We start from the raw sequence: 27,871 nt of genomic DNA, 5'->3' as shown, positions 1-27,871 counted from the left end.
TTTAAAGATCTGAAGAAGGGTTAGGAGAAAGAATTGGCAATCACTTTCTAGGCTATTTGAATTCTACTTAGAAGAACCAACTTTGTTTTCAGTCTTTGTGCCTCGAAGCTTTATTCTTGCCTGGTATTATTTTATCTCCCTTCCAGGGATAAATAAGGCACCAGATACCTACAGTGCATTGAGCTGCTTTACCAATATTTGCTCAGGTGTCTTCTCAGGTTCTTCCAGAGTTTTTTTATTTCTTACAGCTATTGTTTTTCTATGCAGGTTATAATAATTACAGAAACTTTAAATATTTTATAACTAATAGATTGATTTGAGATCAATGTAAACCAGAATCTAAGTTCAGCACATCAGTTTAGTGTACAGGAGTGATACAGTTTGGATCTCTGTCCCCACTCAAATCTCATGCTGACTTGTAATCCCCAATGTTGGGGGAGGGACCTGGTGGGAGGTGACTGGATCACGGGGGCAGTTTCTCCCATGCTGTTCTCCTGATAGTGAGTGTGTTCTCATGAGATCTGATGGTTTAAATGTGTGTGTCACTTCCCTATGTGGCTTCCCTGTGTGTGGCTGCCATGAGAAGAAGGTGCTTGCTTCTTCTTCGCCTTCCACCACGACTGTAAGTTTCCTAAGACCTTCCAATCATGCCTCCTGTTAAGCCTGTGGAACTATGCATCAATTAAACCTCTTTTCTTCACAAATTACCCAGTCTCAGGTAGTTCTTTCTAGCAGTGTGGGAACAGACTAATACAAGGAGAAGACAACCAAGACTGGAAACCAGATGACCTGAATTCAAGTTCCAGCTGTATCACTAGCTATCTGTGTGGTCCTGAGCAGGTGAGTTACTTAATCTACCACATGAAGAACTCAGAAGATGTTTTCACTTCCTTTGGATGTTTAGACCTGTGATGGTTAATATTAGGAGTCAACTTGATTGGATTGAAGGATGCATAGACCGCTAGTAAAGTCTTGTTTCTGGGTATGTCTGTGTGGGTGTTGCCAGAGGAGATTAACATTTGATTCAGTGGACTGGGAGAGGAAACTCCACCCTCAATATGGGTGGGCACCATCCAGCTGTTTGCCAGTGAGGCTAAAAACAAAGCAGGCGGAAGAAGGTGGGATGAGCTGGCCTGCTGAGTTCTGGCTTTCATCTTTCTCCTATGCTGGATGCCTCCTCCCATTCCTCCTGCCCTTGGACATCAGACTACAAGTTCTTTGGCCTTTGGACTCTCGGACTTACACCAGCGGTTTCCTGGGGGCTCTCATGCCTTCGGCCACAGACTGAAGGCTGCACTGTTGGCTTTCCTGCTTTTGAGGCTTTTGGCCTCAGAATGAGCCACTACTGGCTTTTTTCTTCCTGAGCTTGCAGAAGACCTACTGTGGGACTTCACCGTGTGAACAATGTGAGCCAACTCTCCTTAATAAACTCCCTTCACATATACATATATCCTATTAGTTCTGCCCCTCTGGAGAACCTTAACTATATAAGACCTAAACATTTAATGCTAAAACTCCATGATTTTGGCCTAGAACTCTCACAAGATCTTTGTGCTATACTTTGTGAACTAGCTATTCACAAACAAGCCACGGCCTGCACCTCTGCCCCACTTTCTCTCTCTCTTTCCTTCCTCAGTGATGGGCTGGAAAGCTAACATTCTTAGTTTTCAGACTCCATTGTACTGAAGTGGGATGGCCAAGTTATTTTTGGCCAGTGACATTAGTTAAAATCTCTTGAAGAAACTTTCAGGAAAGCTTTTTATAAAGAACAGACCCCAGTGTGACATCCCTTCTCCCTTTCATTTCTTCTTCCATCTTCCTGATTGTGATAAGATCACGAGCCTGAAGCTTCAGCAGCAATCTTTGACCATGAAACACAAATGTGAGGGCTAAAGCTGGACTCTACTGTGTGTGGAGGGCAAACATGAAAAGAGCCTACTTTACAAATGCACCACTAAACCGTCATCCCATACCCAGCTGGCCTACTATCACAATTCTTGTTGCCTGAAACAAAGAAATATTTACCTTTTGAAAGCACTATTAATTGGGCTTCCTGCAAGCTGCAAATGAGTGCAGCCCTAATAAACCTTAAACACAATGATTTTTCCAGGATAGTACCAATTTTAGAAAGACTTCATTACACTTTAAAATGAATCCTACTGCTTAGAAGCAGTTTCCATTTCCCTTCACCTTTGTTTAAAGTTTCTGTGTTCAAGACCCCATTTATGCCCCTCTGCCCTGACTCCTCCAAGCAGAGCCCATCGCAGCCTCTTTGGTGCCACTTTCACAACTGGCACTCACCTTTACTTTTGTCCCCATCTCATTGTACTGAGACTTATTTAGTCTACCTTTCATCCTATCGAAACCAGGAGTCTCCAGGGACAGATATATTCTATCCAGCTTTGTTTACCACAAATACAGCTCTGAACTTGGTACATAATAGTCAGTAAATGGTAGTGTATTTAATTTTGGATGAGTATGTTCACTTACTCATAATCATTAATATCATAATTATTTAGCAAACTCTTCACTTACATGGACGTGATTGAGGACAACTGAATCTTATGTTGATTGTTCTATCCACAGGTCTAAATCTGCATAGTTCTGTACAGACTGTCTCACTGCTCCTGACATCTACCTCTAAATACAATATACACTTAACTTTCTTTTTTTTTTCTATAGGTTATTGGGGTACAGGTGGTATTGGGTTACATGAGTAAGTTCTTTAGTGGTGATTTGTGGAGATTTTGATGCACCCATCACCCCAGCAGTAGTCACTGCACCCTATTTGTAGTCTTTTATCCCTCACCCCCCTCACCCTTCCCCCCAAGTCCCCGAAGTTTAAATTTCAAAAGGAGCTTCTTTACAGCTTAAAAGTTGTGTTGACCTCAGCCACCCTCCCACCTTTCTAATGCATTATAAGTAGCAATAGGATCGATCCTGGGTTTGTTCATTACTTTAAGGAAATGAAAGATGTTATGATGGCCCTGAAATTTGTGAGAATGAAAACTGGAGAGCTTTTCACAAACTGTGCTCAGTAAACATTTACTACGCCTGGGAGGGATGCATTATGCCTTCCTGGGACAGTGTATATTACAAATGGAGGACACAGCAAGGTACTAATTCTTTCTGATCTATTGATTGCTTTGGAACAACACAGGAAGAAGACATTCAGAATTGCAGGATTGTGTGTGTTTAGGCGGGAACCATCCTTAAAAGGTCAAATAAGTAATTGGAATGTAATAGGATTGTGTGAGATTACATTAAAGCCTACAGTTATTCAGTTTATTACATTTTGCTATAAACCACTAAAATGTCTATCTATCTAGGCAAATTGAAGCTGATTCAGTTATGTTTAAGAATGCTCAGAAAATTAATATTTTAGTGGCCTCATTACTGAAGCTATGATAAAACATGTTTTCTTTATCAAGAAAAGTGCTCTTGTCCACTGAAAAGATGCATGGTTGAGAAAAACATTCTAAAAGTAATCCACATGTAGAATTCATAACTTTGGATTTCCTGTACTATCATACAGTTAATGAACTGGTTGTTTTTCTTTTAGAAAGTTACTTTTCTTTTTCCTTTTCTCTTCAAGTAAATTTACTTCAAAAGGAATTGCAAACCCCCACCAGAAAATTAACTAAATGTGTGTGCATGTGTGTGTGTGCATATGTATGTTACTGCCAAGCCTAAGGTCTGATCTTTCTTTTTTTAAACTGAGACAAGAAAGTGTTAGTTGGCGGGGTGTGGTGGCTCACGCCTGTAATCCCAACACTTTGGGAGGCCAACGTAGGCAGATCACCTGAGGTAAGGAATTCAAGACCAGCCTGGCCAACATGGCAAAACCCTGTCTCTACTAAAAAAAAAAAAAATGCAAAAATTAGCTGGGCGTGGTGGTGCACACCTGTAATCCCAGCTACTTGGGAGCCTGAGGCATGAGAATCACTTGAACCTGGGAGGTGGAGCTTGCAGTGAGCCAAGATTGCATCACTGCACTCCAGCCTCGGTGACAGAGCAAGACTGCCTCAAAAAAAAAGTGTTAGCGAGGTGAGAAGTGTTAGAAACATACTAGTTCTAACTTGAGACTTTTTCATTGACATTAATAATAAAGATAACTTGAAAGGGTGTGCTTTTCTCATTATATGACTGAACGTCGTGTCCATTTACCATGTGAAGTCCTTGTAAATACCATGAGATGCACGTACCCTAAGGCATGAGCGTAGTATAAAGAGCACAGGTTTCTAAGCTAGGCAGAGCTGGATATAAACTCTAGCTCCCCCACTTACTGTGTAACCTGGACAAGTTCTCTTATCTCTGTGCTTTAGTTTCTTGATCTGTAAAATAAGACAACACAGTACCACAATGGCATACAATTACACAGCAGAACATCATAATTTGCAAAAGCACGCTGAAGTGTAAAGATGACCATAGTTTGAAATGGTTTAAAATAGCTTTACCTGTCAACTTGGCCAGGCTGAGCCATGCTTCCCAGAATTCCTTTCTGGTTCAGGTGAGCCTCAAGAGACATTTTGCCTGAGATTTGGAGGGTGAAAGTGAAGCAGCAGCCATTTTGATTTGTATGCTTAGGTTATTATCACAGAAGAATCCAAGTAAAAGCCACTAAGCAGCTTCTACCATAAGAATTTAAGCAACCCAAAAGCAATATCTCATCCTGGAGGGACTGTAGAGATTAGTGCCGACACAGGACCCCTGAAAGATCAGAGGTGTTGATTCCTACCAATCCCCATTTGACTTGCTGATTTGACCTGTGCAGTAAACAGAATTACAGTGAATTATCAGAAATTTAATCAGATGGTGACTCCAATTGCAGCTGTTATTTCAAACACAGTTTCATTGCTGGAGTAAATCAATACATCCCTTAGCACCTGATGTGCTGCTATCGGTCTGGCAAATACTCTTTGTTTCTCTACTCTTAGTAAACACCTTGAAAAGTAATTTGCTTTCAGCTGTGAAGGCCATCAATTTTCCTTCACTGTCCTATTCGAGGGGTATATCAACTCTGGATGCTTTCTGAATACATATTAGAAATCTATGAAAAATCTAGCCACAGCTTCACATGTCACTGATTCCCAGGGACAGAAGTAGTCAGAGCCTAGACTTTAGACGTCACAGTAGCTCCCTGCTCACCTTCCTAAGGGCCACCTCCAAGGAGAGTTGTGCAGACAGCCATGGTCCAGGATGGCCCTGAAGCCCATCCCCGAGAGCTCCTGTGGCAGCCTTGGCTCCACCAGGCCACACCCCACACACACCCCAGATCCACCCTGAATATTCTGCCTGGAACCCACACCAGCCCCTGGGAACCAGCAGAGAGCACTGGGGCAAAGGGAGAGGGCAGGACAGGTTTCCTGAAGAATTCCCAAGTCAAGTTTTACTCAAAAAATTTCAAATATTATGGGAAAGAACACAATGAATACTCATGTACCATCCCTTATATTCCATAATCAATGTTTGACTTTTGCACCATGCTTCCTCTCCATACATGTGTATGCTTGAGTGTGTCTGTAGAAATTCATGATGGAGTAGAAAAGAGTCTGGGGGGAATAATAAATTTTACAAGACTCTGTTCTTAGTTTTGCCATTGCTGACTCTGATCTCCACTTTACTGTCCAATAAGCGTCTCAAGCTAAATGGAAGTTGTGATTTGCTCCTCCCACCCCCAGAACTGCTCCACCCAGTTCCTCACCTTGGGAAATGATGCCACCATCCACGCAATTGCTCCGCATGAAAACCTCGGGCAATCTTGAGTCTCCTCTCCCATGAAACATTTGCCAAAGGACTATGATTTGGGGGAAGATCTGGAACAGGGCGGGATCTGGACAGCTCGCAGATTTTGAGTGTGGATCCAGAATCAGGCTGCCTGGGTTGCCTGCGTTGGCGCACTTACTAGCTTTGCAAACGTGGCAAGACAGTGAGCTGCTCTTCATCCTTCTGTGAACTAGGAAGATCAAGACAGTATCTCCTACAAAGGTTGCTGTGAGAATGAAAGATCTCGGTGTGGGCCAGCCCCAGAAGATGGCAGGGGCAGAGCGTGCAATCCAAGCAGACCATAGCCTTAGATCCAGCCACCATGTTCAGCTCACCCAGGTCACTCAAGAGTGAGCCTCATTCTACCAGCTCATGGTCACCATGTCACAGCAGCAGGAAGATAGCCTTAGAAATATGGGATTTTCAACCCACAACAAAAAGCCGGGGAGCAGTATCAGCCAGGCACATGACTCATTGTGGGCTCCGGGGAACTACCTCCATAATGACACTGGCTTCACATGCTCTTACAAAACCCAAACCTTGTCATTCTCTGTTCACTCCCTCTCAAAGGCATGTGCACCCGGGCTCTCCACAACGCCCTCTTTCATGCCCCCACTGGATTCCACACCCACCTTTTGTGTCGACACGTCACCGTGATGTGGGCCCTAGTTTAGGGTCCTTGGCTACCTCACTTAGGAGCTCCCTCAGTGGTACCCTCTTGCTAAATGGCTTCTTTCAACTCTTAGAAACCAACTTTTTTTTTTCTGTTGCTAAGGATGGAGTGCAGTGGCATGATCTCAGCTCATGGCAACCTCTGCCTCCTGGGTTCAAGCAATTCTGCCTCAGCCTCCTGAGTAGCTGAGATTATAGGCATGTGCCCCTATGCCTGGCTAATTTTTGTATTTTTAGTAGAGACGGGGTTTAGCCATGTTGGCCAGGCTGGTCTCGAACTCCTGACCTCAGGCGATCCGCCCACCTCAGCCTCCCAAAGTGCTGGGATTACAGGCATGAGCCACTGTGCCCAGCTCCACTATTTTTTTAATTGCCCTCTTTTCCCCACTCGCTTGATATTTCATATTAAAAACAATCTTCTCTCTGGATATTATTTTGTAAAATTTTACTAGACCTTTTACAACTAATACAGTCTAGGATTAAGTGTATTTCTAGTTATTGTGCACCGCACATGGCAAATTCAGGGGCCAGGCACAGCGGATGTGCTCAGGTGTCAGCTCTCTTCCTCAACTCCCACAGCACGCTGGCTCTGCCTTCTTCAGGATGGTGCCCTGGCTGGGCCACAGGAATAACATCAGCCTCTACTGAAGCCGTGGGAAAAGGCCAGTTGCACACACATGGTTGTTTCTGGACTGGTTTACATGTCTGGGCCACAGGAAATTATTACTAACATTGTTGTTATTGTTATTATTAGAGGATCCTGCTTGGCTATTTAGAATGCATCTGAGAAATCAACCAGGGCTTAGGGATGAGCAAGCACCCCCACCTCTTCCTTTGCTCATGGGAAAGATGCACATTTCATGGCAGATTTGACACAAAACAGTCGCTGGCACTTGGAATGCAAAACAGAAGAAATATGTCAGGACAGGTGGGAAAGGGGGCCAGGGAGAAGACTCACCACAGTTCCTCCTTCGACTGAGGCCACACCAATGGCGGCTTCTCGTCTTCCCCCAGGCAGCCAAGACAAGAGGGGATGGGACTAGGAATCAGAAACACCCCTAAGGTTCAGACCCAGCCAGAGGAAGGGTGGTTTATACCCATAGCAGCCCTTTCACACGGCTTGCAACAGTATTTCTAAAGCTTCAGTAATTCACCTATCGAAGGGACAATTTTTGCTATAATTTTTTGCCAGGTACTATCAGTATTATAACACTTTTACTTAAGTAAATATATATATAAAAATCTTTATATCCACTGCCATGCATTTTTAAAATATAAAACATGGACATATGCAAAAATATAGCCATAAATGATAGATAAGTATAAAATGAAATATGAATGTAAAATACCTTATTAAGTTTGAGAGAGACTTTGTGCCTGCAAGCATTCTGTACCTGAGGAGCGCCCTCTCTTTGCTGAAAAGGGAGATAAGAGAGTGCCAGGGAGATTGAGAACACGTAGGCACTGACCTCAGGCCTTCTCCTCCACGCAGTCAGAAAGATCACTGTAAAAATCTTCTTACAGCCTTCAGAGTTACTGAGAACTAGATGTAAATTTCAGGTCTGCAATTTCCTGTGTAACTTCTTTCTCTGGGCTTCAGTCCCTTTCCTCATCTGGAAAATGAGTGTAACAAAGGAGCGCAGTGACATATGGAAATGCAGTACAATGTGCATGTGATTTTCAAATGCATGCTGAAATGTCAAGTCATCTATTACTTTGAAATGTTTCATAAAAAAAGAGACAAAAGTAGAAGTAAATATCAGAAAATGTCAACTGTTCTATCTAGCAGGTACATATAAGGACGTTCATTGTACTAGTCTTTCAGCGTTTCCTTATGTCTCATGTATGTGATTACGAGAGAGAGGAGGGAGGGAACTGGATGTGCTGGCCAGTCCCAGGGCACAGGCATTCTTCGCTGAATCTGTCTGGCCCTCTACCAAGGTCCCAGTGCTGCTTCCCAGGCACTGATGTGGGATTTGGGCTGAACCCTTGGGGTCGCTCTGTGGTGTGTGTGGAGTGTGGTCTTGTGGAGCCAAGGCTACAGGATGGTGCCCCGGGTACCCTCTGTGCAGCGTCCCTTGGAGAACATCCTTAGGAAAGTGAGTAGGGAGGCCACCATGACCCCGCCCAACCTGAGCCTGACCTCGACTTCCTCAGCCTCTTGTGAGAGTCTGGGACACGTGCAGCCATATTTGGACTTTTCATACCTTTTTTTTTTTTCAGATATATTAATCAGCTGAAATCCAACTTTATGTTAAAAGAGGGACACAGCTGGAAGAAAAACATGTCCACTGATTCAGGAGAAATGCAAAACTACTGATATTCTCAGCTCTGACAGGAAGGAGGCTGTGGAGCTAGAATCTTTCGTAAAGAGCATTGGCCTTTAGGATGTCAGAAGAAACCTGGAGCCTACCAGAAAACCCTGAGAGCTGAAGATCAACTCAGTTCCTTAGGAGGACCTGTAGGAAGAGAAGTCCAGGCCAAGAACAAGAGGAGACAGCTGAAGTCCGGGGAAAGGTCCAGTTGCTAGAAGATGAACTATGTGTCATCCCACTGCAAGTAGCTCTTCTGAACAGAGCGCTGGTGCACAGCTGGCCCCTCACAGCAAGGGGGGCCTCCCAAATATGAAGATAGAGCTCCCCCGCCCCTCCACTCAGCTCCCGCCTAAGCTGCCAGGTTATGCTCACCCTGTTCCTCCTTCCATCCAAGGAACTGTTAGGATATTTCAAGGCCTCATTTTCCTCCTCTCTCCTCCCCTCTTTCTCTTCCTTTCTCTCCTTCTTCCAGATGCCATGCATGGATCCCACCACTGCCACCACTGTTAAGATCTCCCCCAAACTTCACAGCCTGAAAACAAAAATGTGTGCCTACAAAATTAATTCACTCTTCAAACAATTCAACTATTGCACTTCCAAAACTATACCAGGAAACTCAGAGCTTTCCTTTGTCTTGCTTAGAAAAAAATTTAATTGTGCCCTTTCCTTATTAGTTTATGCAACTGCTGCTTAAGAGATTATATTTTTGCTAGATGAAGCTATAATTTTCAGGGATTTATAAATTATATCATTTACAAAATGATTATATATATAATTACTTTTTATTTTGCCCTTTAAAGAGTATAAAAACTATTTTAATTTTAATTATGAGTTCATTATAACCTCAACAATAATGTGAGTAGTATAAGTATCAGCAATAGAAAATATTTTTCACTTTAAATGTCTTTGTTTGCCCAAATGCTATATTATAGTTAAAAGGCAAACGTACACATTGTTTCATACCTATATAAATATTGATTGGCTTTAAAAAAACAGATATTTACATGAATTCTTTTCTTTAAAACACACCTAATATTCATAGAAGTGGCTCACTTACACTCTTAGCATATGTAACAAAACTTATCCATAAGATGAAATTACAAAAGGGAATCATTGTCTAGATCCACATCAAATAGCCACAATGTATAAAACACAGTATCAAAATGAAATTGATTAAGTTGTGAACCCTTCAGAATGATGCCTAACTGTACTAAATAGTTCATGAATACTTAGTAGATAGTTTATTTATCTGTGAAAAGGAGCTAGTAATGGGAACCTCTCATCAAGAGAGTCACTGTATAATTAAATTGAATTGTAAAAATAGATACTATTTTAAAGCATTTAATCTTAAAAAATTTTTTAGTATTATAAACAAAACAGAAGGAGCTAATACGTTAATTAAAATCATAACCTTTAGCAACTTTAAGACCTAAGACAAATATTAAATTGAATCAATAAATAATCTTTGACACCTAGACAATTTGTAATAATGAGATTCAAAGGATTTAATAAAATTTTAATTTACCCTTATTTCTTAAGATGGCTACAAATTAACAGGGTATGCAAATGACTTTTATGATTACATACCTTTGTTTTGCTAACTTAAATTTGTTGAAATTGGCTAAAATTGTAAAACAATTCAACAGTGTTCTAGCTTTCTTTTGTGTTTGGGGCAGAACGCTGGTTACTTTGGCTACATATAATAATATACATTATATAAGTTGGGCTCCGGGCTGAACTCTTGAGGTGGCTCCTTGGAGTGTTGTAAGAGTGCCCTGCTTCTTCAAATACCCCCCAAAACCACCTAACAGGTTGAGTAGACTAGTGCAATCATTAAAGAAAATAGGAATGTTACATAAGATAATTGATGTGATTTGATTGTTAAAATCATTACAATGTATTAAGATGATATAGTATAATATATATATATATGGTTTTAACATATTTCAACAGGTCAATTATATTTTAAAGTTATAGTTAAAATATTTACATTTATCATTTATTTTTATGTTGATATACATGCATATACATAAATACATGAAGATTTATTTATCTTTCCCTGTAATTGTTACAGGAATAACATATAAAATTAGTAAAATTAGAAGTAGAGGGTTTGGTTTTTCTTTTTCTTTTTTTTTTTTTTTGTAAAAGTGACTGTCATTCCATAGGGTCTATGCCCCATACAGTATTACTCTTAAGTACAAACTCCCTGTAATGTGAAGGCCCAAAATAAACTAGTTAAATTTACTAGTTAAAGGGGAATTCATGCTATAGTAAACACTCCCTGTGTCACCAACATATGTACAATTGGAGAGATGGAACAGTCTGTGATTAGACTGAAAGAAAGGCACATGACATAGATCCGTAGAGCAGACCCACTTGGACTTTGGCTCATGTTTTCATGGCCTGGAGTTAGTCACCTTGTCCCCTGGACTTGAAAGACTAATAAATAGTTGTGTTGTCTTTCACAGTTGCCTAGAAACCACTTGACTGATGCATCTTGTACTGAGTCTAAAACGCATAGCCATTGTCATGTCAGATCGTTCAACAACTTGTTTAATAACAAAAGGAATAAGAGGTACTAACTTGTTCAAATACAAAGAATGTTCTCTGGACAGCCTCCCAACAGGCAGAATCACAGTAATGGTGAAAAACCTCAATATCATGGATCAACTTCCTGTGGCCTAACTTCATCTGCTGTTGACCAAAAGTGAGAATTAGAAGAAAAACATCCAAAAGCTGTCTGCTTGCACTATCAGCAAGACCATGATGGTCCACTGAAGATAAACAATTTCACAGAACACCGACGTCAGATGAATTCAATGTGGGACCACGATAGAGTAGGATAAAAGTCAAATTCCTCGAAAGTTATGTCTGAGTACAAACACAACAATACTGGAAATACTATAAAAAAGCAATCCAATTTCTTCCTCTCTGAGCTCACATGAGTGGCCATTGCCTTTTTGCCAATTATATCTTCAGTTCCATTCCGTTTCTGCCACTTCCTAGGTAAAATATTAAGCTGTCCATGCATATATTTAATTTTATTTCCTGACAGTATCCAACACAGGAGAGTACCCTGCTTCTTCAAACACCCCCCCAAAACCGCCTAATAGGTTTAAATCCTGAAATGCTTCCTGATTTCCTTATGGTGTGTGGTCTCCTTTGTTGCAACAAGTAACACAGGCAAATCTGTTCCGCTGCAGATGTATTTCTTGGGAGTTTTGGCTGACAGGCAATGATACCACCAACAGCTACATTGAGTCATTTGTTCCAAAAATGATCAAAAGCCAATGAATACAGAAAAAAAAATGAGCAACAGTAATAATTTTCGCACACCAGACATGTGCCAGAAGGCATTTTCACATTTGCCTCTATCTCACACATCAACTCTATGAAAATGTTCTCATTAGAGTCGTTTTATAGTTCAACGCGTTAAGCTTAGAGAGTATAAAAGACTTGCTCAAGGTAATTTTCATATCACATCTACATCTGCATATATTTTATAGCATTTTTAGCTAGGAAATGCTAAGGCTAAAATTCAATTTAGGTTTCTCCAGCTCTCAAATATTTTCCTCTGTAACATGATACCTCCAAACACTGTACTATTTAAATCAGATTCAGGAACAAATTCTTCTGACTATCTTCATGGCAGCTGCAACAAAAATCCAAGAGACCTGTTAAGTTTACCAACAGAATTCTGGAGGGTAAGAGTGACAGCTGTTAGTAAGAGGAAATATGGTGCTAAAAAGGAATGTTTGGGGGTCAGAGGAAATTGAGAAACTGTATCTGGAGATGGATAAAGGAAAGAGGAGCAGCCTGGAGCCATGAAAGGAGAACTAAACTTCCTCCGGAGTTAGATGATGTATTATGGACTAAAACCAATGGATCATGGAAATGGCTGTAAACCTTACACATATATCTTTTTTTTTTTTTTTTTTTGAGATTTTTTTTGAGACTGAGCCTCACTCTGTGGCCCAGTCTGGAGTGCAGTGGCACAATGTTGGCTCACTGCAGCCTCTGTCTCCTGGGTTCAAGTGATTCTCATGCCTCAGCCTCCCAGTAGCTAGGATTACAGGTGCCTGCCATCACACCTGGCTAATTTTTTATTTTTAATAGAGATTGGGTTTCACCATATTGGCCAGGCTGGTCTCAAACTCCTGACCTCAGGTGATCCACTTGCCTCGGCCTCCCAAAGTGCTGGGATTACTTTGGGAGGCATGAGCCATTGTGCCCAGCCCTTTTCCCATATTTCAATCCAATAATTCTGATCCTGGAAATTTATCCTAAGTAATAACTTGGCAAATAAAATATACATATATACATAGAAATGTTCATTGTGACATATATTTGCAAAGATTTGGAAATAGCATACATATCCAACAGTAAGGAAACAAAATAGCACATTTTATGCTTGATACCACACAATATTATGCAACATAAAAATATAATTGTAAATAAAATATGAATAGAAAAATGCTTAATGCATAAGGTTCAGTTACAAACAAATCAGAAAACAAATAAGCAGGAAAAAATAAAACATATATGAGAGTCACATATAAAGCTGCTGGGGAAACCTTCCATCTGCTCTAAGGAGTCATTCCCTATCCTCAAGCGAAACACCAGCCACCTGGAGTAGATGCTTAGCTGCCACAAGAGGACACCTGGAACCAGCCCCAAGGACTTTGTCTGAGGACATCTGAAAGAAAGATCAGCCACCTTGGTCCTTCCCCAAGTTACCAGTGCTCTGGGAGTTGCCTCTCCAGCTGCTACTGAGAAGGGCCCACACCTTATATGCTCAACAGCTAAATAATCTACAGCTTTCTTTTGACAGCCCTCCTTCCTCAAAGGAAGGACCAATCCCATTATGCCTCACATCCCATTTGCTTCAGTCCTCAGCATAATCAGAGGCATGCTTACCCTACCCACTTGTAGTGCCTCAATTAGACCTAATCACCTACGCTTTTCATCCTCCCAAATTAACCACCTATCATCAGCAAAATTCTCTGTAATCTCCATCCATACCCTAAAAGTTATTTTCCTTTTTCTTTTTTTTTGAGAAGTCTCCTTCCGGTCACCCAGGCTGGAGTATAGTGGTGTGATCTTGGCTCACTGCAACCTCTGTCTCTCAGATCCAAGTGATTCTCCTGCCTCAGCCTCCTAAGTAGCTGGAATTATAGGTGTGCCACCATTCCTGGCAAATGTTTGCATTTTTAGTAGAGATGGGTTTTACCATGTTGGTCAGGCTGGTCTCAAACTCCTGAGCTCAGGTGATACTCCTGCCTTAGTCTTCCAAAGTGCTGGGATTACAGGTGTGTACCACCATGCCCAGCTAATTTTTGCATTTTTAGTAGAGACAGGGTTCCACCATCTTGGCCAGGCTGGTCTCGAACTCCTCACCTCAGGTGATCTGCCCATCTCAAGATCCCAAAGTGCTGGGATTACAGGCAAGAGGCACCTCTCCCAGCCTGTTTTCCCCTTTTTCTTCTGACTGAAACATGGCTGGCACTGGAGGACATGCTTTACCTTAGTCTCCTTAAAAGATGCACTCCCTGATCTCCATTATGACCCTGTAAGCAAGTGGCAGTGATGCAGGATTTTTCAGTGCTGCTTGGCCAGATGGAGATGTCCACAGCTGCCAAAATCCACAGCTCAGCCTCACTCAGCCCTGGGCTCACAAAAGGAGGCACCCTGCCCACTCGGCCAGCCAGGCCACACCTGGTTTGTGCTTGGGCCAGATGCCATGTCCACCACAGGATCCATGCTCAGCCCACAGCTGGGCCAGGCTGGGTATGCCTTGACCTGCCTCCACCTTGTGCCCCGGGATCCCAACAAGGGGAATGTGATGGTGCTTCAACAGGGATGCCAGCGACCCCGGAGCCCCAAACGGGGTGTTACAGCATTTTTTGTACTCGCATTCAGTGGGTCTCAATTTCTTGTCCTGTTTCCAAGAAGAATGTGGTTACATTGACAGCTGAAGGGTGAGCAGGGCTGAGAGTTTTACTGAGCAACAGCTCTCAGCAGAGGAAGGATTAAGAGAGGGTAGCTCCCTCCACCTGAAAAGGCAGGCAGTCCCCAAAAAGTGTAGCTGAGTCCGGGGCTTTTATAGGCTCAGAATGGGGGAGTACATGCTGATTGGTTTGTGAGTATGCAAGAAAGGCTAAAACAAAGGCACTACTCAAAGGTGGGTAAGAAACACAGTGTAAGAAACTAACTAGGGAAGGACAGATATATGTAAAATAGGTGAAAGGTGGGGCTCAATCAGAGGAAAGCACACCAAACAAGAAGAGAGGTTCTCAATCTGGTCCAAGACTTGTAGCTTGGCTTTCAGGCTTTGAACTGTCTTTGGTTTGAAGGTGTGATTTCACTGGGGACCCACCCCATCTGCCTGGACATTTGACTGCCTCCTGCCACTATCAGCAGGGTGAGGTGGACCTCACCTCAAGGGCACTGGAGTTGAGGAAATCAAGCATCTGGAGCAACAGGTTATTGGACTCATAACTTGTGGACACAGTGAGTTACCCAAAGTTCTACATGAGCAATGATGGAGAGAAAGCCAGTGATCCGAGTGCTAAAGGCACCAATTAAAGAAGGTGGGTGTCGGGCATTGGAGGGTATTGAGTAGATGGCTGCAGTGGATAAGAGAAAAGCTTGACTCTTCAGTCTGAGGTTTCTGAAGGTGAAGTAACTTGGAAGTGGCATTGAGGAGCAAGTTGATCTCCATGTCTTGAGGTACCTAGAGTGTTGCTGACAAAGCAGTCAACATATGTGGGTGCAAGATGGATGTCCACATCTCCCATTAAATCCATGAACTGGTCTGCATTTGTACCCCTTATTCCATTTTCACTGCCTAAGAAATATCCCTGAAAAACCAAAGCTAATCCTTCCCCTTGTAGTCTATACTCCATTCTCTCTTGACTTCCTCATTGATAAGTAAAAGGTTCTGCCATTATTCCCTCTCCCTCTGGCACCATCCCTTTCTCCCACAGAGAAGAACATTCCCATGAGCCTATGAACATATTGTTTTTAAATCCTTCCCAGATTCCAAGGTCAGATACATATTTTATTCCACTTACCTGTTCCCCTCATCACAAAATTTCTCAAGAGATTTGTCACCATCTCCTCTTCAACTACTGTAATCATGATTCTGTCCTCACTGCACCAAGAAAGCAGCACTTAACAAACATATGGTCAAAGTTTACATCAATTTCTTGTCCCCATCTCACTGAACACAGTTGACACTTTTTCTTCTTGAGACATTTGCAACAGTCTCATTCTTTCATCCAGGCTGGAGTGCAGTGGCATAATCTGGGCTCACTGCAACTTCTGCCTCCCAAGTTCAAGTGATTCTCCCACCTCAGTGTTCCAAGTAGCTGGGATTACAAGCACACACCACTATGCCTGGTTAATTTTTATATTTTTAGTAGAGACTGGGTTTCCCCATGTTAGCCAGGCTGGTCTCAAACTCCTGATCTCAAGTGATCCACCCACCTCGCACCTCCCAAAGTGCTGGGATTACAGGTGTGAGCCACCCTGCCTGGCCAACACTATTGAAATATTTTTTCCTTAGGTTTCTTTAACAGCAAACTCATTAGATCTCTTGACTCCCCAGTTGTTCATTTTCTCTCCTTTGCTAGATTCTGCTCCTCTCCCAGAACTTTTAAATTATTACATGCCCCAGTTCTCAGTCTTCATTTCTCTATCTCTTCTCTTTCTCTAAGAGATGTTACCCATTCTCACTGCCTTAGAAACTATCTGTACTCTGGCCTGCAAATCTGTATCTTCAACCTAATCCTCCTGATTTCCATGCTTGTAAATCCAACTGCTGACTCAGCATCTCCACTTGTCTAATAGGCATCTTGCACTTAAAAGAAATCTTGATCCACCCTTCCCCACCATCCTGTCTTCCCCCACCTAAGGAAATGAGTGAGGCCACCACCCACTCAGTTGCTCAGCCTGAAAACCTCCAAGTCATCCTTGTTTCCCCTCTTCCCCTCATAGCCCATATCCATCAACAAACACTATTAGCTTTCCCCCTACATGTCCCAAGTGTGACCCCTTCTCACCACCTCCACTTCTCACACCCAGCCCAGCCACCCTCGGATGCCACCTGCAGCACTGCAATGGCCTCTGGACTTGTCTCCCTATCTCCATTCTGGACCCCCAGTCCCCTCCCACTGTGCATTTATCATCTTGCCACGGCCAGTGTGAGCTTTACAAATAGAAAATATATATGTATGTGTAATATTGAATTTCTGAAAAGATGTTCAATCTCAGCAAGCAACTAAACATTTTGAAGTTAAAATAACACATTGCTCAATGTAGTGCTTTGCACAGTGATTACTCAATGAATATTTGTTGTATTTTCATTTAAGAATTGGCAAAACTTTTTAAGTATAAATGTACGTTATTAGCAAAGGCTCAAAGAAATGGCACTCTTCCCACTTCTGGAGAGACTATGTTTTTTATCAGGAAATTTGTCTGAAAAGTCTCTGAAATGCCCATATATTTTGAGCAATCACTTTCATCTAAATTTTCAGTTTAAGAATTTGACTAAGGATGTGCACAGAGTTGTAGCTTCTGCATCTTTGATGTAACCGGATGAAACCTTCAGAAACCAGTTGTGTCTTGGTGTGTCCATTTGCTTGTTTTGTCTGCAGCTCTAGTTGGGTCAGGGGTTAAGAAAAAGATTTTTGTCATGTGACACAGAAAGGTTTTCCAGGCCTTTGTTCTAAGAGAGGCCAATGTTTCACAACCCTGACTTGAGTTCACTAGCCTGGGGCGGAGCCTGGGAAGGATATTTTTCAAGCTCTTTAAAGAGTTCTCAAAGTAGTCGACTGAGAAGGATTGACCTGGGTTTTCCTCACCCACACAGCAAGAAGGGTTGTTCCCCACACTGCAGTTTTCTGAAAGGAGCCCTCACAGGTGACCTTGCCTGTGATGGGCATGGCTATGTGGGAACTGAAGGGGCTGCATCCTAAGCCCCTGACTTGACAGGAGCAACTAGGAAGCCTGGGCCAGATCAGCAGTCATTAGGGGAAAGCCTCATGCACTCTTCACTTAAAGAACAAGCCTCTTTTCCATAGAGCAATATTGTAAAGGATAACTTCTTCAGACTCCATCCAAACTGCCACCACATCCAAACTCTATTACCTAAACTAGTTAGATTTTCATGAATATTTTAGAATATTGCCTGTCAGATGGTGTTATGAACTGAATATATACCCCCAACATTCTAACCCCTAATACTAACCCCTAATCTGTTGGTAGAGATGACTCTTTTTAAAAGGTAATTAGATCATGAACCTGGAGCCCTCATGAATAGGATTCATGTCCTTACAGCTCTCTTGATCTGTTTCTACCATGTGAGGACACAGTGAGACGATGGCCAAATGGAAACCAGGAAGAAGGCACTGAATCAGCTGTCACCTTGATCTTGGACTTCCCGGCCTCCAGAACTGTGAGAAATACACATTTTTCTTTAAGACCTCCAGTCTACAGTATATTTGTCATAGGAATCTGAATAGACTAAGATACATTGTAAATGTTCACTATACTATAAAATAGGTGGAGAATAAAATGAGATAACAAATTGCAAAGTACCTTATCCATATTAGCTGTCAATATTTTTCAGGTTAGAATTGTTAAAAGGTTAAGAGTTAACATTTTAATCAAGCTACACAGTTACTCCTCCCCTTGCCCTCTTTTCCTCATTGCCACACCTGCCTTGCATTCATTTTACAGCCTGAGTTTGCCTGCAGAGATGCAGAGCAGGGCTTTGCACACCCTGCAGAGGTTGCTGGGTGACTGGCAGGATGGGAATCCCAAGTCAGCTCCTCCTTTAGATTTTCCTCTGGCCTCTCCCACCATTGCCACTTCTCCCCCAAGGACATGCAGGGGTCAAGTCCAAAAGCAGGTGACTCCTTGGCAGGAAGAACATGGACACTGAATTAGAACAAACATCTCTGCGTGTGGTCATTTGCTCTCCCTCAGGCTGCTGAGAGGGGTCTGGAGACAGCTTCAGGTGGGCTATTCTGAGCTCTATAGAGACCTGGGGTGGCAGACAGGCCAGGCTGCCCAGGCACTGGGGCACACTGTCTTCTGGACCAACTGCTTGCTCTACATTCACCTTTCCTTGCCATCAGATGACCAGAGACAAGATCAAGGCAGAACAGATACTGGGCCTTCCCAGAGCTTCTGTCTAAAATCAAAGGGGACTTCCTCTTACTGACCATCTATCTTAGTAAGAGAAGGAGCAGCTGATCCTCTCTGGTTTCCAAACATCAGCATTTTGGCTAGAAAAAGACCAATTTATATTCAGTAATCCAGCCATTTTAAGTGACAATTTAACCTTCCATGTTCAAAGATGGATTTTTTTGTTTCATTTATAAAAATTCATTATTGAATAGGAAGAAGTTCTTTGTAGAGGAGTACATTAATTTCCTGTTACTGCTATAACATGGCCACCCACTTAGTCGCTTTGAAGGATACAAATACATTGTCTTACAACTCTAGAAGCAGGAAGTCAGACATGGATCGTCCTGGGATAAATCAAGTCGTCAGCAGGACTGTGTCCCCCTGGAGGCTCTAGGGAATAATCTTTCTCTGCTTGTTCCAGCTCCTGGAGGCCTCCTTGTGGTCCCTTTCCCCATCTTCAAAGCCAGCAGTGAAGCATCTTCAAATCTCTCTCTCACTTTGACCTCCTCTTCTGCTTCCCTCTTCCACCTTAAAGGACCCTAATAATTACATTAGACTTGCTTCAATAATCCAAAATAATTTCTCGATCATAAGGTCAATTGATTAGCAACTTAATTCCTTCTGCAACCTTCATTCTCCTTTGCCATGTCACATGATATACTCACAGGTTCAGGGGCATGGGATGTGGAGATTGATGGGGGATCATCATTCTACCTACCACAGGGAGTATGCAACATTTTGGTTTGGCTGCTAAGCAAATGATGACCCTACCCACCTACCTACAGATGGGTCTTAAAATTTCAAAAGAGGGCCTTGGGCCCCAGACAAGGAGCAAGACTTCCCAATATAATCAGGGCACCTTCTGATGACAATAGTCAGGGTGGTTAGGAATCAGCATTGCTGATATTTAGGTGACTAAGGTAGCATGACTAGAGCCCAGATAGGTATTTTGTCCGTGGGCAAAAAATAGGTTTGGGTCTACTCGAAGCAGTCAGGAAGAAGGAGGCCAGAGCTTGAGTTCGGAGGCCATCTGAGTGTCAAAATCAGAAAAACAAAGTTCAAACACAAAATCCATGAGGCAAAAGTAGGGCTGACACTGTGAGATCAAGTCCTCGCAGAAGCCAGGCACAACAAGAGTAGAACTGGAATTTAGCATCCAAAACTGAGCCCACTGAGCTGATGCACTGCTAGGTGCCTATTTGGCAACTGCCCTTATAGCGCTGGGCAGGTCAGCCTGGCTCAAGGACACTGGGTTTGGCTGACATCATTTTTCTCACAAGTTAGAACTACATTATCGTTTTGATTCATTTTTGTTGTCTCCCCAAAATTAAAGAAGCTCAGTGGTTTGAAGATGACAATGCCCATTAGTAATCCTGGTGTGGAAATGGCGTTTGGACCTCCTGGCTGGACTCCCTGCCCCACTGGCTCCAGCATCTTTTCAGGTTACTGAAGTGTTTGCAAGCTGAAGAGAAATGAAATAAAAACCTGGCATCTTAATGCATGCCACTCACACCATTTCAAACAACTTCACATTCCATGGAGTCCCCCTTCATCCAGGTATCGTTGTGCATTTTCTTCACTGCAATAATGGAATTGCATTGGTGAAGGAAGCAGAATACCATCAGAGTGATACAGGAAACCTCCAGTTTTTTCCACTGTGGCTCAGAAAAAAGAGCTTTATCATTCAGCCTCTACCTAATGTGCTTCCTAGATTTGAGGAGCAACACAAATCTCAGCCGATTCTGTAGTAAAATGTTATCTAAGTCCATGTCTTTTTTTATTGAGGATACAAAGAGCTCTAATATTTAGCTATAATTTCTAAGATGATGCAAGCAAGGGAAAATGTATCAAAGGAAAGCAAACAAAAATAAACGAAGGCTATTGCATACCAGGTATGAGCCTGTGTGTTTCACATGCTTTTTCATGCACCCCTCATGCAAATCCTAGGAGATGGTGATATTCTATCCATTTTAATTGAGCGCTTGAGGCTCACACAGAGTATAAATGACTTGCCCAAGGTGCTTTTTAAAGCACATACCCACAGGCTTAAAATTTCTTTACATTTTAGCTAATAAGGGGTAAGACTAAAATATACACTTAGATCTCTCTGATCCCCATAACCTTTCCTCTATTACATAATACTTCTAAATATTATTAGTACTCTGTTAGTTTTCTAACCAGATTCCACTGCAAAATTCTGAATATCCTCAATGGTGGCTTCAGTGCAACTATAAGAGACGTGTTAAAATACTGGTGGGGCCAGGCACAGTGGCTCACACCTGTAATCCCAACACTTTGGGAGGCTGAGGCAGGGGGATCACCTGAGGTCAGGAGTTCAAAACCAGCCTGACCAACATGGAGAAACCCCACCTAACAAATACAAAATTAGCCGGGTGTGGTGGCGCATGCCTGTAATCCCAGCTACTCAGGAGGCTGAGGCAGGAGAATTACTTGAACTCGGGAGGTGGAGGTTGTAGTGAGCCGAGATCATGCCATTGCATTCCAGCCTGGGCAAAAAAAAAAAAAAAAAAAAATGACTGGTGGACTTCCAGAAGGGTAGGGGTTGGCTGGTAGTGAGAGGAAGTGTGGCTCTGAGAAGGAGCATTGGGGGAATGGGGGCAATTAGGGGTCCTGATGGGAGAGGGATAAAGGGGAGCCATCTGGAGCAGTAGAAGGAGGACTGAACTTGGCCCTGGATTCAATGAGGTATCAGGGACTAAAACAAAAGGATCAATGAAATGACCTTATACTTTTTATATTATATTCTGATGCAGCAATTGAAATCCTGGAAATGTATCTATCCTAAGGGATAATTTAACAAATATGTAAGCACACACATATACACAAAAATGTTCATTGCAACATGTTTATAAAGATTTGGAAACATGATACAAGTCCAAGAGTATAGACATAAATTAGCAAATCTTTATACTTCTCCGTCATGCCATGTTCTATTTTAAATGTATAATTTGTATGTATTTAAATAAAGAAAACTGCTTCTAAGATTCACTTTTAAAAATCAGAAAACAGAGAAGCAGGGAAAAATCTTCACAAAACATATATGAAAGATAGTGTCTTAGGCTGTGGAAAGAACAGGCTTCTGCTGCTGTGAGTCCCTCCTCACCTGCAGGGAGAGACTGATCCCCTGAACCAGCTTCTACAACACAGCACATCTCTCCCAGCCCCTAGGACAGGCAGGCCTGGAAACTTGGCCCAGCTCTCCTGAGCTTCCAGCTGAGTAAGACCAGCCACCAGCCCCTCCTCCCAGCCACTATACCTCAGGCTCCTGCCTTCTCCAGCTCAGAAAATGAGGCCACCACCCACTCAGTTGCTCAGCCTGAAAACCTCCAAATCATCGATTCCCTTCATAGTTCACATGCAATCCATCAGCAAATGCTATTAGTCCCACCCCTGCAATACATCTCAAACCTGACCCATTCTCATGGGCCCCACTTCTCACACCTGCACCACTGCAATGGCCTCTGGACAGATCTCTGTCTGCTGTTCTGGCCCCCTCCCCTTCCCACCATCCACTTTTACCACAGCTAGAGTGAGCTTTACACAAAAGAATTAGAAGGCTAAGGCGGGTGGATCATGAGGTCACGAGATCGAGACCATCCTGGCTAACATGGTGAAACCCCATCTGTACTAAAAATACAAAAAATTAGCTGGGTGTGGTGGCACATGCTTATAGTCCCAGCTACTTGAGAGGCTGAGGCAGGAGAATCGCTTGAACCCATGAGGCAGAGGTTGCAGAGAGCCAAGATCATGCCACTGCATTCCAGCCTGGGCAACAGAGTGAGACTTTGCCTCAAAAAAAAAGAACTATAATTAGCTACCAGGTATATGAAAAGATGCTGAATCTCAGTGAAGATCGACACACTTTCAAATTAAAGTCACTGTCCAATGGAGTAATGGCATATAGGGAACAGTCAAGAAATACATATTACACACATGAGAAACTATTTTTCATCTACCAATGGACAAAGATTTTAAACTGAAAATTTCCAGAATTAAAATAATCACTCCTTTTCCACTTCTAGTGAAACTGAGTTTTTTAAAGTCTCAAAAATATCCTGTAACTTCATATCTAAACTTCTAACCTAAGGATTTAATTAAGGAAGTAAGCAAAATGATATCTTCTGTATCTTTTCAACAACAGGCTTAGACATTGAGAAATGAAGAAATTGGTGCCTTGTTTGCTCATTTGTTTATCCTTTCTGGCTGCCTTTGGGAGGACAGGAAGGACAGGTGTGTTTTTTCTCCCAGGAGGCATTTGTCCTAGGCCACTGGATGTGAATACCGGGTGTATTTAAAATAATCTAGAAAGTTGAAAAATATACCCATCACCCAGGCTCTGTCCTCAGATATTCCAATCTCATTTGGCCTAGGGTGGGGCCCAGAGAGGGTATTTTGTTTTTTGGTTTTTTTTTTTTGAGACAGAGCTTTGCTCTGTTGCCCAGGCTGGAGTCCAATGGCAGGATCTCGGCTCACTGCAACCTCCGCCTCCTGGGTTCAAGCGATTCTCCTGCCTCAGCCTCCTGAGTAGCTGGGATTCCAAGTGCCTGCCACCACACCCAGCTAATTTTTTATATTTTTAGTAGAGACAGGGATTCCACTATATTGGCCAGGTTGGTCTTGAACTCCTGATCTCATGATCCACCCGACTCAGACTCCCAAAGTGCTAGTATTACAGGCATGAGCCACTGTGCCAGCCCAGAGAGGGCATTTTTTAAGTGGGGGATTCTCTTAGGGTGATTCTCACAGCAGCCAGGCTGAGAGGGGCAGGTCTGGGGGCCCCTCTTCCAGGGAAATGAGGCTTCTCCCTTCTCCACACCGCAAGTTTCTGACAGGAGCCCCGTGGAGGTGACCAGACCCCAGATGGACACAGCTGCATGGGAGTGTACAAAAGGCTGGAACCTAAGCCCCCTACCTTGAGAACAGGCATGGAGTCCTTGGCCAGGCCAGCAGTTGACAGGGAATGTCCTGATCCCTGAGGTAGGAGCATGCCAGAGGTGTTCAGGAACCAGCAGGAGGGCAGCGTGGCTGGAGAGGTGGGGCTAAGAAGGCACCATTGGAGGTAGGTCAGAGAGGTGCATAGGGAAGCATTGGCTTCTACTCCACGTCAAATGGAAGCCACTGCCAGGTGCTGAGCACAGGAGGAACCAGATGAGAATATTGCCAAACAGAACTTGGGCCAACCTACCTGTCACAGCAAAGCCAAACACTAACATCAGGATTTACAGCAAGAAAAGGTGGGGCATTTATTGCAAAGTGTCAAGCAAGGAGAATTGGGCAGCTCGTGCTTAAGACCAGAACTTCTCACTGGCTGACAGATAAGGGTTTTCTAAGGCAGTGATATAGTTTGTATATTTCTCCTTGCCCGAATCTCATGTTGAATTAGAACCCCCAGTAGACAAAAGTAGAATTTTGTATATCATGGCACATGTTGAATTAGAAACTCCTGCTGGAAGCGGGTGAGGGAGGTGGGAAGGGCTGGATGGAATAGACAAAGAGATCAAGGAGGAAAGGCATGTCCTAACATTTACAATGAAGGAACAAGAAAATCACAAGCCAAATTCTTTTTATTTATTTTTTTTTTTGAAAGAGTTTCACTCTGTCGCCCAGGATGGAGTGCAGTGGCGTGTCCTCAGCTCACTGTGACCTCCCCCTCTCGGGTTCAAGCGATTCTCCTGCCTCTGCCTCCCCAGTAGCTGGGATTACAGGTGCATGCCACCACACCCAGCTAATTTTTGTATTTTTAGTAGAGATGGGGTTTCCCCATGTTGGCCAGACTGGTCTCAAACTCCTGACCTCAGGTCCACCTGCCTCGGCCTCCCAAAGTGCCAAGTCTTTATTATAAACCATTACTGGCTGCCTGAATTCTAAAATTCTTAGGACTTAAGAAGCAATAAGCCAGGATTGACTAATCAGTTGAAAGAAACCAGGTCAAGATAGACCCATCCTGAGGCTCAATCCCAAATGCCAGTCTCCCTTCCTGCACCCTCAAGTGCGCCTGCCTGGCTTGATAACAAATTCCCTCTATCTGGCCTCGAGCTAAGCTAACAGAGCAAACAATTCCTTCTACCAGGCCTCTGCTTTGTTCCAGGGCTTGTGTTTTACCAGGGCCAGGGGTGAGATTTCTCCTTCCCATGAAGGAAGCAGTGTTGAAAGCAAAGTATTTCATTCCTGTTCTTGAGGTCTAAACATTTAGCTGTAAAGTGTGTAAACTGTGTTCTGGAATTCTGGCTGTGGTATGTATCAAGCTACGAAAACAACATGCCATCTCGTCTCTTCATGTAACACAGAGGTACAGAGAGGCTGAGATAAAGAAACACACAAATAGGTGATTAGCTGTGATAGTAAAATAAGGGAACTGCTGGGAGAATTTCTGTGCTACTGGGAATGAGAGCTGCCATTGTATAAAAGCTGCATAAATTTTAACTTGATATCATCATCAGTTAAGCAGTAGTTATCACATCTTGTCCCTGAAAATGTATAAAGGTAAGAGACTACTTGTTTTTCCAGGAGACATCTTTCTGAAAAATGTTTAAGCTGATTTTCATAAATAAACTAGTAGGCACACCCCTTTTTTTTCTATAGCAATTATCACTTTTTACCATAATAGATGTACTTATTTATTTTTTGCACTTACTATTGATTCTTTTATATAAATTTACATAATTTACTTATCTGTTGCATTTATTGGCTGTTGACTCTTTCCCTCTACTACAATGTGTCATTCTTTGAGGTGGATGGGGATCAGTGCATGTGGTGGCTGTTACTGCTACTGTGGTTGTTGGTCTAGAACACAGCTGAAAACTCAACCCGGGACGTCCTGGCTCCACATCTGAAGCTCTGTTTTCTCCCCAACCTAGCCGTGCAGGCGTAGGGCACCAACCCTAATTCTGTATTACCCTAAAGGTGTTACAAGACTATTTAATTCACAAACAGGGAAGAGATTCTCCCTTTACCATTCTTCTTCTCCTATTGTGGTTCTCAGTTGGTGTGATGTTCTCCATGTAGACGTGCCCTGCTCTACTATTTCAACCTTAACATTTCTCAGCAACTAAGAAATTTCAGTTTAGTTTTGAATCCCAAGCACCCAGGACACTGGGATAGCGATCAAGGAGGAAAGGCAAGTCCTAACCTTTTCCATGAAGGAACAAGAAAACAAAAGCCCAAACCTTTATTGTAAATCATTACAGGGTGCCCATATCGAACATAAAATGTAATTTTTGAATCCCACTGGGTGCTTGGGATTCAAACATAAACCAAACCCCTGCATTAATTGTCCATAGAAATTGATCCTGTAATCAATATCTCTCTGAAAATTCACACTAGATCTCTAACTTTATGTTTTGGATCAATCTCACATTGAAACCGCAACCTGACACCAATTTCTGGTGTTTCCCTTTAAGATAAGCAGGCATAGCGCCTATAATACTCTAGGTCTCTAGAGTTTTTATTAAAAGTGTCTTATCTTACATGTACTGTAAGTGAACAGGTGCTCACATCCCATAGGACACTGGGAAAAGGATCGCTGTCTGTAAAATGTCACAGGTTCACAGGTTGCACAAATCCCATTGTCATTTCAAGGAGACTCCTCACATTCTTAATCAAAAAGCCAAACTGAATTATTATAGAATTCTGGAATCAACCTCCTAATCCTTTCAGAAATCTCTGTCAATCTGCTTCCAACTGACCACACTGGTCTACGATCCACCCATATGGAGACTCTTACCCAGATAAATCACTGGGGATTTTTAGTCAGAGTATAATTTATGTGCCAAGTCACAATATCTATCTGGAAAATATTAGAAAAAGTCAATATAACGAAAAGCTTTCCCTTGTCTCTTTCTTGAAATTCTTCTCTAGCTTAACCCAATTTCCTAAGTCACTTAGAGGCCTTTAAACAAAATGAAATCTTAATGATGTCTCTGCCATGAATAATTAATTGTTGGTGTACAATCTTCTCAACAAAATCCATTCTCATTAGATTAGAGGTTTCCGCAAGATACATGAGTTCATTACGGAGGTTTTTACATCCTTCTTGTATCTTTGTTTGTCCTTCTTATCTGTGCTGGAATCTGAGATTCCATCACCCTGACAGCCTTTCAAAGAAAAGCAGTAGTCAGGCAATTAAAGACCTTTGAGAAGTGATATGGTCTTCTTGCTTTAAAACATGGCAGCCCAACTGAAGAGAGGAAACATTGGACAGTGAAGGCTTGAACTGACCATGGTAAAGGCTGGTGGTTTAGTCTTTCAGTGGGACAGAGGAGGGTCTAGGGAAGATAGGCTTACCTGTCTTCTTAGAAACTTCTACATCCATCAGTCTTCTGTCTTCATGAGAAAGCCTTAAAGACCAGAAAGCCCTGGGAAGAAAGGAACATTACACCAACAGAACCTCTTATGGTTCTGTTCAGATGCTGAAATGCAAGGTCATAGACACAATGGAGAAGATTTAGAGGCCACTTCCTGCTTATTGGACAAACAGCTGGCCACTGCCATGAGTTACAAGTCTAGCCGCTGTGCTTTTACGAACTTTGTCCCCATCCCCTTCCCAAACCCTCCTTTTCATTCTTGCCTCCTCCATCCTCACACACAAGTGTGTTCAATTGTTCCAACTGTATTGCTAAACCAAATCAGATTTATTAAATCTGTGTTTGAACGTGAAAACCTAATCTGGAAGAAGAAAACAATCTTATGTATAACATCAACCACGTTTGAATTTTTCCTCCTAAACATAATGCACATACACTGGATTATGCCTAAATTACTGTATTTTAAAATAATGATCCGAAGACCAGTTAGGCATAGGGTAGACTTGGCAGATGTCAGGCACAGAGTTTTTGTTTCATACATTTTTTACATAGCTATAATCACCCAAGAGACACAATCCTGTATCCTGTTCTCGTTCA

At 42.6% G+C, this 27,871-nt stretch overlaps 1 protein-coding gene across 8 annotated transcripts in view; it reads right to left on the bottom strand.

The window, feature by feature from the left end:
- The window catches only part of HERPUD2 (HERPUD family member 2), a 97,660-nt gene that overhangs the window by 7,295 nt on the left and 62,494 nt on the right, over positions 1–27,871 (bottom strand). For 4 of the 8 annotated variants that reach the window (XM_064380462.1, XM_064380461.1, XM_012461292.2 and 1 more), the window contains 3 exons: positions 23,884–27,325; positions 19,245–19,489; positions 13,087–17,415 (listed from right to left, as the gene is read on the bottom strand). The gene's annotated coding sequence lies outside the window, so the exon portion shown is untranslated. Of the gene's footprint in view, positions 1–4,457; positions 4,767–5,704; positions 8,052–9,125; positions 17,416–19,244; positions 19,490–23,883; positions 27,326–27,871 lie in introns of those variants that run through there. The other 4 variants (XM_064380457.1, XM_064380458.1, XM_064380459.1 and 1 more) reach the window with 4 other exon arrangements.

This window comes from Aotus nancymaae, unplaced genomic scaffold, assembly GCF_030222135.1.
Source record: "Aotus nancymaae isolate 86718 unplaced genomic scaffold, 86718_ANA_hifiasm-v0.15.2.pri h1tg000025l, whole genome shotgun sequence".
NCBI classification, from domain to species: Eukaryota; Metazoa; Chordata; class Mammalia; order Primates; family Aotidae; genus Aotus; species Aotus nancymaae.
This window is presented reverse-complemented; position numbering and strand designations above follow the sequence as displayed.